This window comes from Peromyscus leucopus, chromosome 10 (genome assembly GCF_004664715.2).
Source record: "Peromyscus leucopus breed LL Stock chromosome 10, UCI_PerLeu_2.1, whole genome shotgun sequence".
In the NCBI taxonomy this organism is placed as follows: domain Eukaryota; kingdom Metazoa; phylum Chordata; class Mammalia; order Rodentia; family Cricetidae; genus Peromyscus; species Peromyscus leucopus.
The window spans coordinates 73,937,003-73,953,717 of NC_051071.1; positions in this window are offsets into that span (position 1 = coordinate 73,937,003).

Here is a 16,715-nt window from a genome sequence, read left to right on the forward strand (position 1 = left end):
ATGAAGACTTGAAGGAACTGGAAGGTTACAGTAGATGGGGCAGTTTAAATAGAAAGGAGGCATTTCTAGGTAGACTTAAAACTGACTTCGTAGTTGACTAACTTAAAAGAGCAATTGGTCTGCCTCGCTCACATTTCCCTTACTGCAAACTGTTCGCACAGAAGCCAACGCGCTCTCTTCACTGCATAAATCTAATGACCTTCCACCATAGTCCAGACACTTCCAACTGCTGTCGCCATCTTGCCACCAAAGCCAGATCCCCAAATCATCTGTAGTCTTTGCACGCAGCGGTCTAGTATCCCGTTCCCCATTCTCTTCTACTGTCACATCGTGGAGTTCTGTTTCTTCACTGCACCTGGACCTTCCTCCAATAAGACGGAATAGAGTGCGCTTATTTTATGTCCCACAAGGTTCAGATAATTTTCCTGCTGAAATCCTCAATTGAAGTGCCAATTACCTAGGGAAGAGGCCTTTACTGTCCGGGATAGGTCAGACGGCTCCTTCACAGGTACATAGCAACATGTGCCTCTACCTTCCTGCATTTGCTTAAGGTGCAGGTTTGTGTGTTGATTTGTTTTTGAGAGACTCTTTTAAAAATATCTATATGTTTCTCCTCTCCCAAGTCCTCCCCACCTGTCCACTCACCCAACTCAATGCTCTTTCTCTCTCTAATTAGGAAGCAAACAGGAAAACAAAATCCCAAATAAATGAGAATTTAAAAATGAAAGAAAAAGGGAGAAAGAAAAGACAAAACACAGAAAACATACACACACATGCTAACACACGCAAACCCCTAAAAACACAAAATTGAAAATCTTAATATACAAGCAAAAGATCAATGAGACAAAAAAGTGCCCAAACAAAGAAATATGAAAAAAAACTACAAAAATACCACTGAGTTTGTTTTGCATTGGCCATCTACTGCTGGGCATGGGGACTCACTTACATGTGATAAATATACCCAGTGAGACTGCATTGTAGAACCCTAATTCTTTTGTGAGCAGTTGTCAATTGGAAATGACCTCTAGATTAGTGGTGGGAATTCACATCCACTCCCCCCTCTCAGCACTGAGACCCCATCTAGCTTGAAAGTGCAGGTTGTGTGTATACTTCCACAGTCTCAGTGAGTTCATTTGAGCATCAGATCTGTTGTGGATGGAAGACATTGTTGGTGTCATCTATCCTTTGTGGCCCTTAAAATCTTCTGGCAGCTTCCTCTTTGGCATAACTCTTTGATGCCTGAGGGACTTTGATGAAAACATCTCATTTAGGATTGAGTGTTCTAAAGGCTCTCACTTTCTGCACATTGTCCAGTGTAGGTCTCTGTGTCATTTCCCATCCACTGCCAGAGGAATCTTCGAGAGAGTTCTTTTGATCCACTAAGTGTCAGATTTTCTAAAGATGTGGTTGGATTTGATCCAAGTGTTGGGTTTCTAACACTTCAAATGTTGCTGTGTTGTGAACACATGCCATGCTCGTTGGGTGAATAATTGTAGTGGTAGAGGTGCAATGCACACTAAATACAGATAAGGCTCAGTTGTTTTTTAAAGGAAATATTTACAGTGATGACTACAAACTAGATTACCTGGGCAATACAAAAGAAATAATTACTTAATCAGAAGAAAGAAGGCAGAAAGGAAGATGGGAGAGTGGCGAGGAAGACAGGAAAGAAGGATGAGACTGTGTGATTGTTTTCAGTTGCTTAACTATTGTCATAGCTGCATTTGATGTTAAACTGAATCTAAGAAATTGTTGGAGGGACATTTTATTTTTTGAGAATTGGGTTGGGCTATAAAGATCTGGAAGCAGAAGAAGGTAAACTAAGCTTACAACAGAGTGTGTATAGTGAAATGCTAAAGCTCACATAGGTTCTGCTGGACCTCTCAGTACTTGGAATTCACACTGTTGACTCTGCAGAATAGATACCAAAACTCTGCCACTTGAAACAGCAGAACTGGAGTTCTCAGTGGTCCAGATCACAAAGAATCTAGTTCCCTGCAGTCCAGTCTCTTCTTGTACGCTCAGTTTTAATTAGAATACATGAGCGTGGATCTGATTGCTAGATTCCAGGTTGCCTGCTTTACTACAATAGCAAACGAGGGTCAGTGGGTCAAATTTTTAGGTTTCCTCTATGAAAGATGAAGAATTACATTTTGACACATAGCCAGAACACTAGCATACTGTTTTAATTTGTTGTATGACACAGAAGGTGGGCATTTTCTAAAATAGTTCAAACTAATCCTTGAAAATTCAACATGTAAGGAATGATTAGGAGAAAACTATGTAGTGATGTCAAAGACACAAGAGGAAAAGTAGGAAATTGTATTTATTCAGGTTGGAGTAAGAAGAGAGTGTTCCTTGAAAATAACAGTATTGTCAATTGAAATACTACACAGGTAGTATGTAAGTACAGGTTTGGGGTAATACATTGGGTTCAGCCAGGAGGATATTAGTGGCCCCAGTAGAGGTAAATTCTAGGGGATATGAAGGTATAAAGCAAGCTATATATTAGTCACATTGTAAGAGGTAAGAATGCAGAGACAACCAGTGTTGGGCACTAGTTCAAGGCAGAAACCATTAAGGAAGATAAACTACTAGCTATACTACTAGAAGGCAGGTTTGCAGATGACTTTGTTATTTTGTTTCCATATGGAGACATTGTTAAATGGGTCCATAAGAGACAGGGAGGTTGAAATCACAGAAAAAAAGAGAATATGAACAGAGCAAAATCACTATTGTGACATGGTATGCTGGATCATGATGTTGTAATTTTATCTATGAGACTCTGGTACATCAATGATGCAGATTACAATATAGTATAGTGTATGATTTTATTAGATAATATTCTAGTCCTTTCCCTTCCAAAATTTGCAATCTTCATTTCAAACAGCACATGTGAAGTAATTGCAGTCTATTGACAGATTAAATTAGAGTTAGTCTATGAGCTGTAGAGCAGTTTATCTTTTCACATCTGCTTGGTTACTTTCAGCTGAAATAAGATACTGAACACCTTGTATCATGGAAATTTACCTTGTAAAGAAGTTCTTAGTATAGGCACACTTGAAAATGATTGCAATTGATTCAGAACATTTCCAGGAAGTACACTGTGTTTATTTTGAATGCTTTATCTGTAATATCTTAATTTCCTAGAGTGCCATTTAATACTTTATTATCTTAAAATCATGGGTAATAATATGCCCAAAACAGAAATTAGCCACCATCTTCTTATCTATGCTTAATCTCAACCTTATGAAAACCCATGTAATTTTAAGGCAAAACATCCAACAAGTTGTGAATTATAAGATAAGGTAGTCCTACATTAGTAGTAACTACCATATCCCAATATTTTTATGTAAATAATGGTTTGCTTGAAACTTAAAAATATCTACTATGTGTCAGCAAAAGGCAAGCAGTTTAACGTTTTAATATTCAAGCACTTAGTACATATTTAGTTGGTGTTATTCTTGGTATGTATAGAACCTCTTCATTTCAGTGAACTCTTTAGACTCATAGGATCAGAGGGAAGGAAAAGGAGATTCATTAGAGAATAAGGGAGAAGACAAAAGAAAACAGAAGAAGAAAAATACTGGGAACAATAAAGAAAGAGAAAATAAGTATGGTTGCTGTGGTAAGATGCTTAAGTGAGATCTGCTGGGATGAGCATTGTGTGTTTAGTAATTTACTGATTCCTTAGCTGAATATGTGCCTAGTAAATCGTATCTATATAGCAAATACTAATTTATCTTTGTTACATACAGAATTATGAATTCTCTCAAGTATGAGACATTAAAATCTATAGTTTATAACAGATGTTACACATGTGAAGATCCACAGCATTCCTATCAAATTATGAAGCAGAATTCTTCCAGATCTATGTTTCTTCAGAGCCCCAAAGTCAATAAGGCAGAACAGCACATGTTACTCTGGGTAATTAAAGTTGTAAGTTTCCTAAATGAATCACAGTGAGCAGTGTAGTTACTTAATAAGAAAAAAGCTCTGGTCACAAGACACAATTCCCAAATATTGTTCCTGTAGCTGCAACAGAATACCAGCTGCAGCCTTCCCTCACCCCTCTCCACATCTTCTGCGGATCAAACAGATTATCTCCTCCTAATCTGTCTCCCTGAACCCATCACTGTATCACAGCCCCCCAACTCCAGCATGCATCCCCCGCTAAACCACAGGCCATACCTGCCAGAATACCAGGTGGGCTGCCCACAGGCCTTCTCTCTTTGTTCCTGAGACTCAACATCCCAGTCTCATTCCTAGAACTGCAACAGAACAGCAGCTTCAACCTCCCCTTACCCCCACCCACATCCTTTGTGGATCCCACAAACCATCCTTTCATAACCTTCCTCCCTCTACTTGTTGCTTTGTCCTAGACCCCAACTCCAGCAGGCACCCCCTGCTAACCCAAGGGAAGCTCTTCCAAGGGCAACAAGTAGGCTGAAGCCAGACCCACACCTCTCCTATTATTCCCCCTAGTCTTATCTCAAACTCTGCAGCAGGACCCTCTGTGGACTTCCTTTCCTCTCTGATCCAGTCCCTAATCACAAAGACCTTCTCCAGCTTTCCTTTCCCCAACTCATGCCAGTTACTCAGCCCCCAACACCAGAAAACATTCTCTGTGAATATACCAGCTGAATTTGCCAGAAAAAAAAAAAAAAAACAGAAAACACACAGTCATAGCATTCACCAAAAATTCAGAGTGGAAACAGAAACCAAGAAACAAAACATGCACCCAACAAAGAAAGGTCCAGAAATCAGCACCTAGACCTTTAATCATCCCAAATCCAGATACTAAGAAGTCATCTTAAGAACACATTTAATAACAGTCAGTGTAATATGTCTTCACCAAAGCCTAGCTATTCTACTACAGCAGGCCCTGAATATTCCAACATAGATGAAGGACAAGAGAAGACCCTAAAATCAACTATATGAAGATGAATGAGGTCCTTAAAGAGGAAATGAATAAATACCTTAAAGAAATTCAGGAAAACAAAACAGTTGGAGGAAATTATTAAATCCCATAGAGAAAGCCAAGACAATACAAACAAAAAGTTGAAGGAAACAAATAAAACCGTTCAAGACCTAAAAATGGAAATAGAAGCAACAAAGAAAACACAAACTGAGAGAAATCTGGAAATGAAAAATTTAGGAATTCAAATAATATCTACAGAGGCAAGCTTTACCAACAGAATATAAGAGAGAATCTTGGGCATTGAAGATACAATAGAAGAAATGGATACATCTGTCAAAGAAAATGTTAAATCTAAAAGAATTCTTGATGCAAATTTCCAGGAAATCTAGAAAACTTTGAAAAAATCCAAGCCAAAGAATGATAGGAATAGAAGAAGGAGAAGAATCCCAGCTCACGGGCCTAGAATATATTGTCAACAAAATCATAGAAGAAAACTTTCTTAATCTAAGGAAGGAGATGCCTATACAGGTAGAAGAAGCACACAGAAAACCAAATCGTTTGGACCAGAAAATAAAGACACTTGGCACATGATAATCAAAACACTAAATACACAAAACAAAGAAAGAATATTAAAAGCTGCAAGGGAAAAGACAAAGTTATTACATAAAGACAGGTCTATGGAAATTACATCTGACTTCTCAAAGGAGACTCCAAAAGCAAGAAAGTCCTGGACACATGTGCTGCAGATTCAGAGACCATAGATGCTAGGCCAGATTACTATGCCAGCAAAGTTTTTAATCACCATAGATGGAGAAGATGGGATAATCTATAATAAAATCTAATTTAAACAATATTTATCCACAAAGCCAGCCATACAGATAGTACTAGAGGGAAAACTCCAACCTAATGAGGTTAATTATACACATTAAAACACAGGAAGTAAATAATCTCATGCCAGCAAAATCAAAAGAAGGGAAACACACAAACACACACACACACACACAAATACACACACTCAGACACTCACATACACACACCACCACCACTACCAACAACAAATGACAGGAATTAACAATAATTGGTCATCAATATCAATGGACTCAATTCCCCAATAAAAAGAAACAAACTAAAAGAATGGTTGTAAAAACAGTATCCATTCTTCTGCTACATCCAAGGAACACAACCTAACATCAAGGATAGACATTACAATCAAAAGATTGCAAAAAGATGTTCAAAGCAAATGGACCTAGAAGTATGCTGGTGTATCCATTTTAATATCTAAAAAATAGACTTCAAACCAAAACTTATCAAAAGAGATGGGGAAAGACACTACATACTCATCAAAGGAATAATCCGCCAAGATTATGTTTCAATTCTTAAGATATATGCTCCCAAAACAAGGGTGCCCAACTTCATAAAAGAAACACTACAACCTAAATCACATATTGACCCTCACACATGATAGTGGAGAATTTTATACCTGATTTTTAACAACAGACAGGTCATCCAGACAAAAACTAAACAGAAAAATACTGGAGCTAACAGATGTTATATCAAATGGACATAACAGATATTTACAGAACATTTAACCCAAACACAAAAGAATTTCACCCAAACACATCTCATGGAACTGTCTGGAAAATGGACCACATGCTCAGACACAGAGCAAGTTTCAACAGATACAAGAAAAATGAAATAACTCCCTGCATCCTGTCAGACCACCATAGATTAAAGCTGGATATCACCAACAACATAAACAACAGAAAGTATACAAACTCATGGAAATTGAGCCACTCTCTACTGAATAAGAAATAGGTCAAGACAGAAATAAAGACATTCTTTGAGTCAATGAAAATGAATACACAGCTTCCCCAAACTTATGGGATAAAATGAAAGTGGTGCTAAGAGGAAAGTTCACAGCCCTAAGTGCCTACATAAAAGATTGGAGAGCTCTCATACTAGCAATTAACACCGCACCTGACTATTCTAGAACAAAAAGAATAATCACATCCAAGAGGAGCAGACCACAAGAAATAATCAAACCAAGGGTAGATATCAATAAAATACAGAGTCAATGAACCAAAGAATTGGTTATTTGAGAAATCAATAGGATAGACAAAACCTTATTTAAACTAACTAAAATGTAGAGAAAGAATATTTAAATTAGCAAAGCCATAAGTTAAAAAGAGGACTGAACAACAGACTCTAAGAAAATTCATAGAATCATAAGGACATTCTTTAAAAATCTGTACTCCACCAAATTAGAAAAATCTAAAAGAAATGTCTAATTTTTTCCATATGTACTAAAGTTAAATCAAGAGCAAATGAACAAGGTAATTAAACCTATAACCCCTAATGAAATAGAAACAGTCATTAAAAGTCTCCCAAACAAAAAAGCCAAGAGACCCATGGTTTTAGCACAGAGTTTTCAAAGAAGAGTTAATGCCAATAATCCTTAAATTATTCCACAAAAGAGAACAGAAGGACTATTGTTCAATTCATTTTATGGGGCCACAGTTATCCTGATACATAAACAACACAAAAACTCAACAAAGAAAGTGAATTATAGGCTAATTTCCCCTTTGAACACAGATGCAAAGACACTCAACAAAATACTTGCACACCGAATCCAAGAACACATCAAAAAGATCATCCACCATGATCAAATAGGTTTTATCACAGAGATGCAATGATAACTCAATATATAAAAATCAGTAAATGTGATGTACCATATAAACAAACTGATGTGCCATAAAAACCACATGATCATCACAGTTGATGCAGATAAGGCCTTTGAAAAAATCTGACACCCATTCATGATAAAAGTCCTGGAGACATTATGGATCCAAGGGACATACTTAGACATGATAAAGGCAATTTGCATCAAGCCTATAGCTCACATCAATTTGAATGGAGAAAAACTCAGAGCAATTCCACTAAAATCAGGAACAACACAAGCTTGTTCACTCTCTTTATACCTATTCAGTATAGTACTTGAAGTCTTCACTAGAGCAATATGATAAGAGAAGAAGATCAAGGGGTACATATTGCAAAGCAAGAAGTCAAAGTATCATCATTTGCAGATGGTATGATAGTATACATAAGTGACCCTAAACATTCCACTAAGGAACTCCTACAGCTGATAATCACTTCCAGCAATGTAGCTAAATTCAGGATTAACTTAAAAAAAATTAGTAGCCTTTCTATATACAAATGAGAAATGGACTGAGAAAGAAATCAAAGGAATAACAATTTTCACAATAGCCCCAAATAATATAGAATATCTTGGGGTGAGTATAAGCAAGCAAGTGAAAGACTTGCATAATTAAAAACTTCAAGCCTTTGAAGAAAGAAATTGAAAAAGATATCAGAAGACGGAAAGATCTCTCATGTTCATAGATTGGCGATTAGCATAGTATTACTGGCCATCTTACCAAAAGCAATGTATAGATTCAATGCAATCCCCATCATAATTCCAACACAATTCTTTACAAACCTTGAAAGGACAATTCTCAACTTCATATGGAAAAACAAACAAACAAACAAAAAACCCAGGATAGCTAAAGCAATCCTGAACAGTAAAAGAACTGCTGGATGTTGCACCATTCCTGATTTCAAGTTGTACTATAGAGCTATGGTTAAAAAAAAAAAAAAAAAAAAAAAAAGTCGCATGGACCGGGTAGTAGTGGTGCACACCGTTAATCCCTTACTCAGGAGGCAGAGGGAGATAGATCTCTGTAGATCTCTGAATTCAAGGCTAGCTGGTCTACAGAGCAAGTTCCAGGATATGCTCCAAAGCTACATAGAGAAACCCTGTCTCCAAAAAACAAAACCCACATGACATAGAAACAAATATGTTGATTAGTGAAATTGAATTGAAGATAGATATAAATCAACACTTGATTTTTGATAAAGAAGTCAGAAATACACACTAGAAAAAAGGCATTTTCAACAAATGGTGCTGGTCAAACTGGATGTCTACTATGCAGAAAAATACAAATAGATCCATGTCTATCACCCTGCACAAAGCTCAAGTTCAAGAGTGTCAAGGACTTCAACATAAAACCAGACACACTGACCCTGATAGAAAAGAAAGCAGAGAATAGTCTTGAAATCTTTGATTCTGGAGATGGTTTCCTGAACAGAACACTGATAGTGCAGGCATTAAGACTTACAATTAATAAATGAGAACCCATGAAACTGAAAAGCTTCTGTAAGGCAAAGGACACCATCAATTGGACAAAGCATCAGCCTGTAAAATAGGAAAAGATTTCTACCAACTCTACTTCTGATTGGAGGACTAATATACAAAATATATAAAGAACACAAGAAACTAGATATCAAAAACCCCAATATTCAAATTAAAAAATGGGGAACAGATCTAAACCGAGAATTCTCAATAGGGGAATCTCAATGGTCGAGATAAACTTAAAGAAACATTAAACAAGCCGGGCGGTGGTGGCGCACGCCTTTAATCCCAGCACTCAGGAGGCAGAGGCAGGCGGATCTCTATGAGTTCGAGGCCAGCCTGGGCTACCAAGTGAGTCCCAGGAAGGGCACAAAGCTACACAGAGAAACCCTGTCTCAAAAAACCAAAAAAAAAAAAAGAAACATTAAACATCCTTAGCCATCAGGGAAATGTATATCAAAACTACTTTGAGAGTCCATCTTACTCCTGTCAGAATTGCTAAGATCAGAAACACAAGCGACAGCTCATCCTTGTCAAGATGTGGAACAATGGAAACCATTCCACCATTGTTGGTTGGAGTGCAAACTTGTATGGCCATTATGGAAATCAATGCGGTGGTTACTCAGAAAACAGGGAACTGATCTACGTCATTACTCAGAAAATTGGGAACTGATCTACGTCATTACTCAGAAAATTGGGAACTGATCTACCTCAAGACTCAGCTTTACCTCTCTTGGGTATATGCCCAAAGAACACTCCCTCTTACCACCAGGACACTTGGCCAAACATGTTTATTGTGGCTTTATTCATAATAGTCAGAAAGTAGAAACAACCTAGATATCCCTAACAGAAGAATGGATAAAGAAAATGTGATATGTTTACACAATAAAATATTACTCAGCTATTAAAAAAATTACATCATGAAAATTGCAGACAAATGGATGAGGTAACCTAGACCCAGAAAGATAACTATGGCATAGATTTACTTATAAGTGGATATTAGCCAGCAAGTAAATGATAAGCTACAACCCATAGATCCAGAGAGGTTAGGTAAACAGGAGAGGTTCGGGGGCACGCAGGGATCTCTATGGGAGGAGGAAATAGAATAGATATTTTGGGCAGACTGGGGGAAGGTGGAGATGGGAGCAGTGATGGGCATTCAGGCTGGGAGGGGAGAGTGTAGTGAGAAAGTTCAAGGAGAGACAGCTGGAATTGGGGAGCATTAGGGGGTGATGTGAAAACCCAGTGCAGTGAAAACTTTCTGGAATCTAATGAATTTACTTTAATTGTTCTAGTATTAATAAAAACTTGGGAGTCAGAAATTGAGACTAAAAACCTGACAAATCGAAGAACAGTGGAGGAACAATCAGATGACCCGACTTTCCACATTTCCAGATCAAAAAGCCCAAGAAACCTCTCCAAGCTCCTCTTTATCTCTTCCTGCCCTTCTCTATCCAACTCTCTCAGTCTTCCAACTTATCAATGACTAATTCTGGTCAGCCAATGGCTGACTGTGCCCTCTGAATCAAGGTTATATTATTGGAAGTTCGGGAATGTCAGTGTGAACAAATATCCCCCAACATCTCCCCCTTTTTGTGTAAATAAAAGAGAAAGTTTTTAACGCTAATGTAGTAAATCTATTATACAATAAGGACAATTATCAGGTCTTGCCTAAATAAAAAGGGAAGGTTTGAAACTTAAAGTAAACAATGTACAATAAGAACAGTTATCAAGTAAGAATTATATTCACACTGCCCAGTCCATTTTCATTTGGCAAATACTCTACTGTCTATCCTATCTTGGTAAGTCCAAAGTTTTGTACTGAATTCGCTTTCTAGCCTAACTTGTATTACCAACCCAAAACTATCTTTTTAGACCTCAAAATATTTTCTTAGATAAACTATTTAAGCTTTTATATCTCTTAACCATATACAATTTACACCTCTTTTGTGAGCTTTTCTGAATTTGGAAACAAGGAAAGCTGTAACTATAACTATCTAGTCTTCAATCATATCAGAGACCTGAGAAGGATATAATATTATCCAAGGAAACAGAAAGTACAGACCAAACAACTTCTAAAACTAAGAAATGACAGAGACATCTGACTGCCTGGGCAGTCACCTAAGGTTCCTCTGCAATGTTGGGGCATCTATCTTTGGCCAATAGGCCTAAAATATGTGACAGACTTTTTTGTGAAGCAGGAATTTTTGAGGACTGCCCTTGCTTGTCTTGGCAAAGTTCATCAGTCACCTTCTTTTGTGTCCTGTTTGTCTAATTTGGACAACATACAGTCAGAAGTCAAGGCCAGGGCAGTTTCTTGCACAGTGGTTAACTTTTGCCACAATAAAAGCAAACTCCATATGGAGGTTCTTTAATTCCTACTATCCCTTTTTGAAGTAGTAGGAGCAGACGAGTCTCACTGCCATGTGAAGTCTTCTACTATCAAAACCTCTTAAATTCCATATTCTGTAGGTCTCTGAAGTGTTTGAAGATTATTGTCCATCTAAAACATATCTATTTGACTTGATAACATAGCTAACATTGCCACAATTTGAATGTTAGATGACTAAGTACTAACCCATGTTTATTAATTATCCTAAATAGTTTGTAATAATAAATTTCAAGGACTACAAATTTGCATTACATTGTTAAATGAGCTGTATAGGTACAATACCTTAAACAAGAATAGAGAGATATACCGTATAACAAAATAACCTTAAATCTGTGTGAATATACAAAAATCCATAACAATGTAAAACATTTAAGGCTAGCAGTTGCTTTTTTACTTTAAGGTACATTTAATAGTCTACCCTTTTATCCTATCATTCCTATATTCTTCCTTTTTATTTTTAGAATGAGATTCTTGAATCTAATATCCTTTTCTTAGTTTCCTCCCTGACTATGAACAGCAACAACTTGCAACTAACTCCCCTAACCAATGACAAACATCCACCAAACAACCAGAAATGACCCACTCAACCTCTTGGGAATGTGGACATCATGTTCTTAAAATTACTTCCTACTCTCTGGGAGTGGAAGCATCTTTAGGAGACCCTGAGAAAATTGAGATAACGTTCAAGTCCTGGGAGAGCTAGCTGTTGTCCAGTCTGTGAGATGGGAAAGTGCAAGGCTAATCTGAGTCCTGGCTGGAGTTGTAAGTAAGGCTCGACCATCTTAGCTAACTGCAGAGAAATTGTCCTGAGCAGTTTGTAGTCCAAAACTGGTCTTTGGGTGGTGTTGAATAGCTTAGTAACATTACCACAAATCAGGTGGTATTGTCATTGTGGGACCCTATCATCTTTTTGGAGACTTTAAAAGTCGATGTTTGGAATGGTCATAGTTCACTGCAGAAAACTTGAAACATTTAAAATGTCATATGCATCAGAGATGGTTACAGGACCACAATCTATTAAATACATCTAGGGTACATACAAGCTTAATTCCTAGTTACCTGCTTCAGATTCAAGCCCAAAGTCATGTAAAGGAAGCTAAATGAAGCCTATTTCTAGAATTAGTACTCTATGTGACTACTAATATATGACAGAAAGTTTAAATATATATAAATATATATAACAAATTTTGAGATAATATTTATATCTTAAGAAAAGTTTTAAAGAGTCAAAATAAAACCAAAGAATAGAGATTAGAGACAATAGAATAGTCCCTAAATTTTGGTCTTCTTCTGTCCCATACCAGGTGGCTCTTCTGCCATGAGACTGAGATCTTAGATTTTTCTTTAGCAAGCATGCTTGGTTTAGAGAAAGAGTGAGCCACAATCCAACTCCAAAGCTAGATTTAATTTGTAATTGAATTGGAACTACAAAAAGACTATTTGCCTTATATGTCTCTAAAGAACAGCAGAAACAAACACTTGGGAAGATTTATGAAATTTTAACATGTTGGAAATATGATATACCAATAGGCCAATTTACTCTACTACTACTAAAAGATTTAATTTTCTATCAAATTATGAAATATGAAGCAAAAATGATCAAAATATAAATCAGACAAGATAAATAATATAAAACTATTAACCAATCAGGTACTTTTAACTGTTAATTCTTTCCTTTTTTATAAGTTGAAAATAAACTATGCGTTGCTGGAGGGTGTTTGAACATGTTAGTCAAATGTCAAGTGTTTGCATTCTTTAATGGAACACTTCACAATTCTCCTTGAAGAATACAAAGATAATTTTACAGAGTGTATAGTAAAGCTGTATGTATGTATACCTGACACCGTAGCATGTGTAACAGTAGACAATAAGCCCTCAAACAATTCTGAAAATCATATAAGCACTCTTTGAATGATGGCCAGTACTCAAGTAGCGGGGAGAGGAAGCACTGAGAATCACTAAGGAGGAACATAACACTGTGGTCCCTGCTACAGCTCACTCTAAATGTCTACATTTGTCATTCTTATGTTTTGAACTTAGAAGAACAAGATTTGTTGCAAATTATTTGTTGAAAAATAATTTAATAATTTACAATCATAAAACAATATAGTAAAAACTGAAAAGATAAGAGAGCAAAGTAAGTATAAATAAATGGTTTTCTGAATCATGTTATATACACTATACAAACACATGTATAAGCCTTAAAACTAAAAAATATACTACATAATTTATCAATGATTATTTGTCTATAGATGGTAATGTCTGTTTTTATTTTTACTCATGTATTCTAAAACATTTTACATATTTAAATAATAACTACCCTCATGTTTATAATGGTTCCACAATAAGTAAAAGCATGCAACACAAACCGTATACCTCAATTTATATTTTAAACAACAGAGATTTCCAAAACTTACCAGCATTTTATCTCTTCGATTATTAAACGTTAAAATATAACACACAAAAATATTATGAAGCAAACTCATCTTCTAGTACAAATCTTTGTCTAAGGGCACAGAAAGACTTGGGGATATAATTAGACAATAACTCACAGTACTTAAGAGAAGTACTGCAATAAAGGAGCTTGGTCCCAGAACTACTGTAAATTTTGTTACTTTTATTTCTGAAAATATATATAATATTTCCTTCTTTGTGTTGTTATGATAAACCATTGTAATGAAGAAAGCCTTAATGTGATGGCATCATGCCTCAGTGCTTGACTTACTCGTTAGAAAAACTCAATAAACCTCAGTGCTTAAAACTCCTGATGCATTAGCCATGGAGAAAGCAGTAGATGGGACCTTGCCACCAGTTCCCTTTGTCTGCTCTGCCGAATGCTTGGAAACAGGCGAAATGAGGCCAAAATCATGACAAATGAATCAGTGAAACAAGGCAAGGTCCTCAGTCAGTATCCTTCTTAGAGATCTAGGCACAGGAAGAGAAAGGCCCCAGGGTACTTAGGCAGAAAAAAAAAACAGTGATCATAAAGGTTTCAAACAGGAGCTGAGGTCTGAGGTCAGGAAAGGTAAAGCCCGTCGGGAGGCCCACAGAAGAGTGCAAACCTTTCAGGCTTCCTCCTCCCTCCCAAAGAAGGAGAATTTCCATACACCCCACCTTCTTCCCTGTTCTGCCCTTCTGTCTTCCTTTTCAACTTCACAACTCATTGTTCTCTTTCTTGGCACCATGGAGCAGTTGTTTCAAACCTTTGCTATGAACCCAACTCCCCGACTTCATGGCAAAACTGCCCCTTTTCTCTCTTTTCTTAGCTCACATCCTTCTACTCATTTTTCATGACACCTTTCACAATCTTTTCATACTAGGAAGTGACTCTTCCTTTTCTGCTCCCCTGTAAATTCTCATATTCTGCAACCATTGACCTGCTTTTTACAATATTATATATTTATCATTCTGTGGGCTTATTTCACTAATCTAAATATTTTTAGAATTTTATCTTTGTGCTCCCACACACCTAGCTGTAGTGTTTCCTTCATTTCTAAGCCTCTATCATATTTTCAGTGCTTCCGTGTTTTTCTAAAAGAGAGGTCATTTCAAATCCCAGGCCTTCTCATCCCATCTTATGCTGTTCATATCCACTAGGAGAGTAAATGCTGAAGTGACTTCTATTTATTATCTTTTCTTGACTTTGCATATGACTCTGTAAAATCTTTGGACTACACTAGATATTTCATTCTGTAACTTTTAATCATAATTGATATTAAAAATACTCTGCCCTGCTGTTTTCTTCCCTGTTTTACTTCTGGGGTGTTTTTCCTGTTCTGAACTTTCCACTTCCACAGTCTGTTTGAAGCTCCCTTTACTGTACTCATCAGATTTTTTGAGAATTCTGAGAACTTTCATTCATCACTTTTCTGTCTAAGAAAGACTGACATTTAAACACTGTTGTGCTATTCTCTTCAGATTAAGTTCTTTCCACATTATAACCCCACTCAGATGGAGGCAAGTGACCTGCTTCCACTGTCACTTCTACTGTGGGAAGTAATTATCCTTCTGCTTCTGCTGCACCAGCTGACCATATACTTTATCAGTCTTACGGAAAGTGACAGAAGCCTTAAAAGTTGTGTCTTCTGCTACTTAGCAGCCTTCTCAGTCTTACTGCTTTTTTTCTACAACCCTTCTTTGTCTCTGTTGGGATCCTGGTCACGGATATAATCTCTATCCTGTTTTCCAAACTGTCCTGAATTGGGGCTGTCTTTCTTCACATACAAGGATGCCATCAAATTCTGATGTCTCCTGTAAGAGTGACTTCATTTGCCAGCCTCTTAGAGTCATTATAAATACACAATGCATATTTAAAATTCACTAAACCTAAAACTCCTTCTCTGCTTAAATATTTACTTTTAGAATCTTTAGTACTTTCATATCAGAAACTAATAAAGTTTGGTTAATCAAAAGAACATTTTAGTTGTTGATAATGTTATGGTAATTGAAAGGAAAATAGAGTGAAGATCATGGCCTTATAATATAGGGCTTAGGTCATTGCATATCTAAAAGTTCATGGATTCTGCAAAAGGATTCAAACATTTGTATTTAGCAACACAATAACAATTTTATTTTTTGGTTTGATTTGCTCCTTTTTTTTTTGCTAATATAAGTTCATTTTACATTTTTGGATGTTTTCCATTAACCAGCATGCATTTTCTCTGAATCACACTCAGAGAATCAAAAGTGTGATTCTTCTGAATAGTACATGCACACATAGACAGCACCTTCTTGTGTTGACTCATTGTTGTTTTTTGTTGTTATTTTGTTTTGTTTTAGGATACTTGTAATTGAGCAAGAATAGTATTTGGAGGGGATGAGGGAGGAGTTGGAGGGGAAAAACTATCAGGGTGGACTTGATTAAATACATTGTATGCAATAACAAAATTCTGAAAAAAATAAAAAAGTGAATCAGATCACAAATGGCTTAAATATGTGCTTCAAATTTGAACTTTGTTGATAGATAGATCTGAACAATTTAATGAGTATAAAGAAAACAGAAAACAATCGAGACAAATTTCAATCAAAATCTTGCAAACTAATACAAATTTAACAAGGAACAACCAAACCATTTTGGCATATTATCACAAACAGTGGCTTTATATTAAAAGGCAGCTCTAATTAAACTTCTGCAATACCAAACATAAAGTAGAATTAACTCTTGTCTCTGGGAGTTATAAATAGAAAAAATGGAATTGGAGTTCATGAACCCT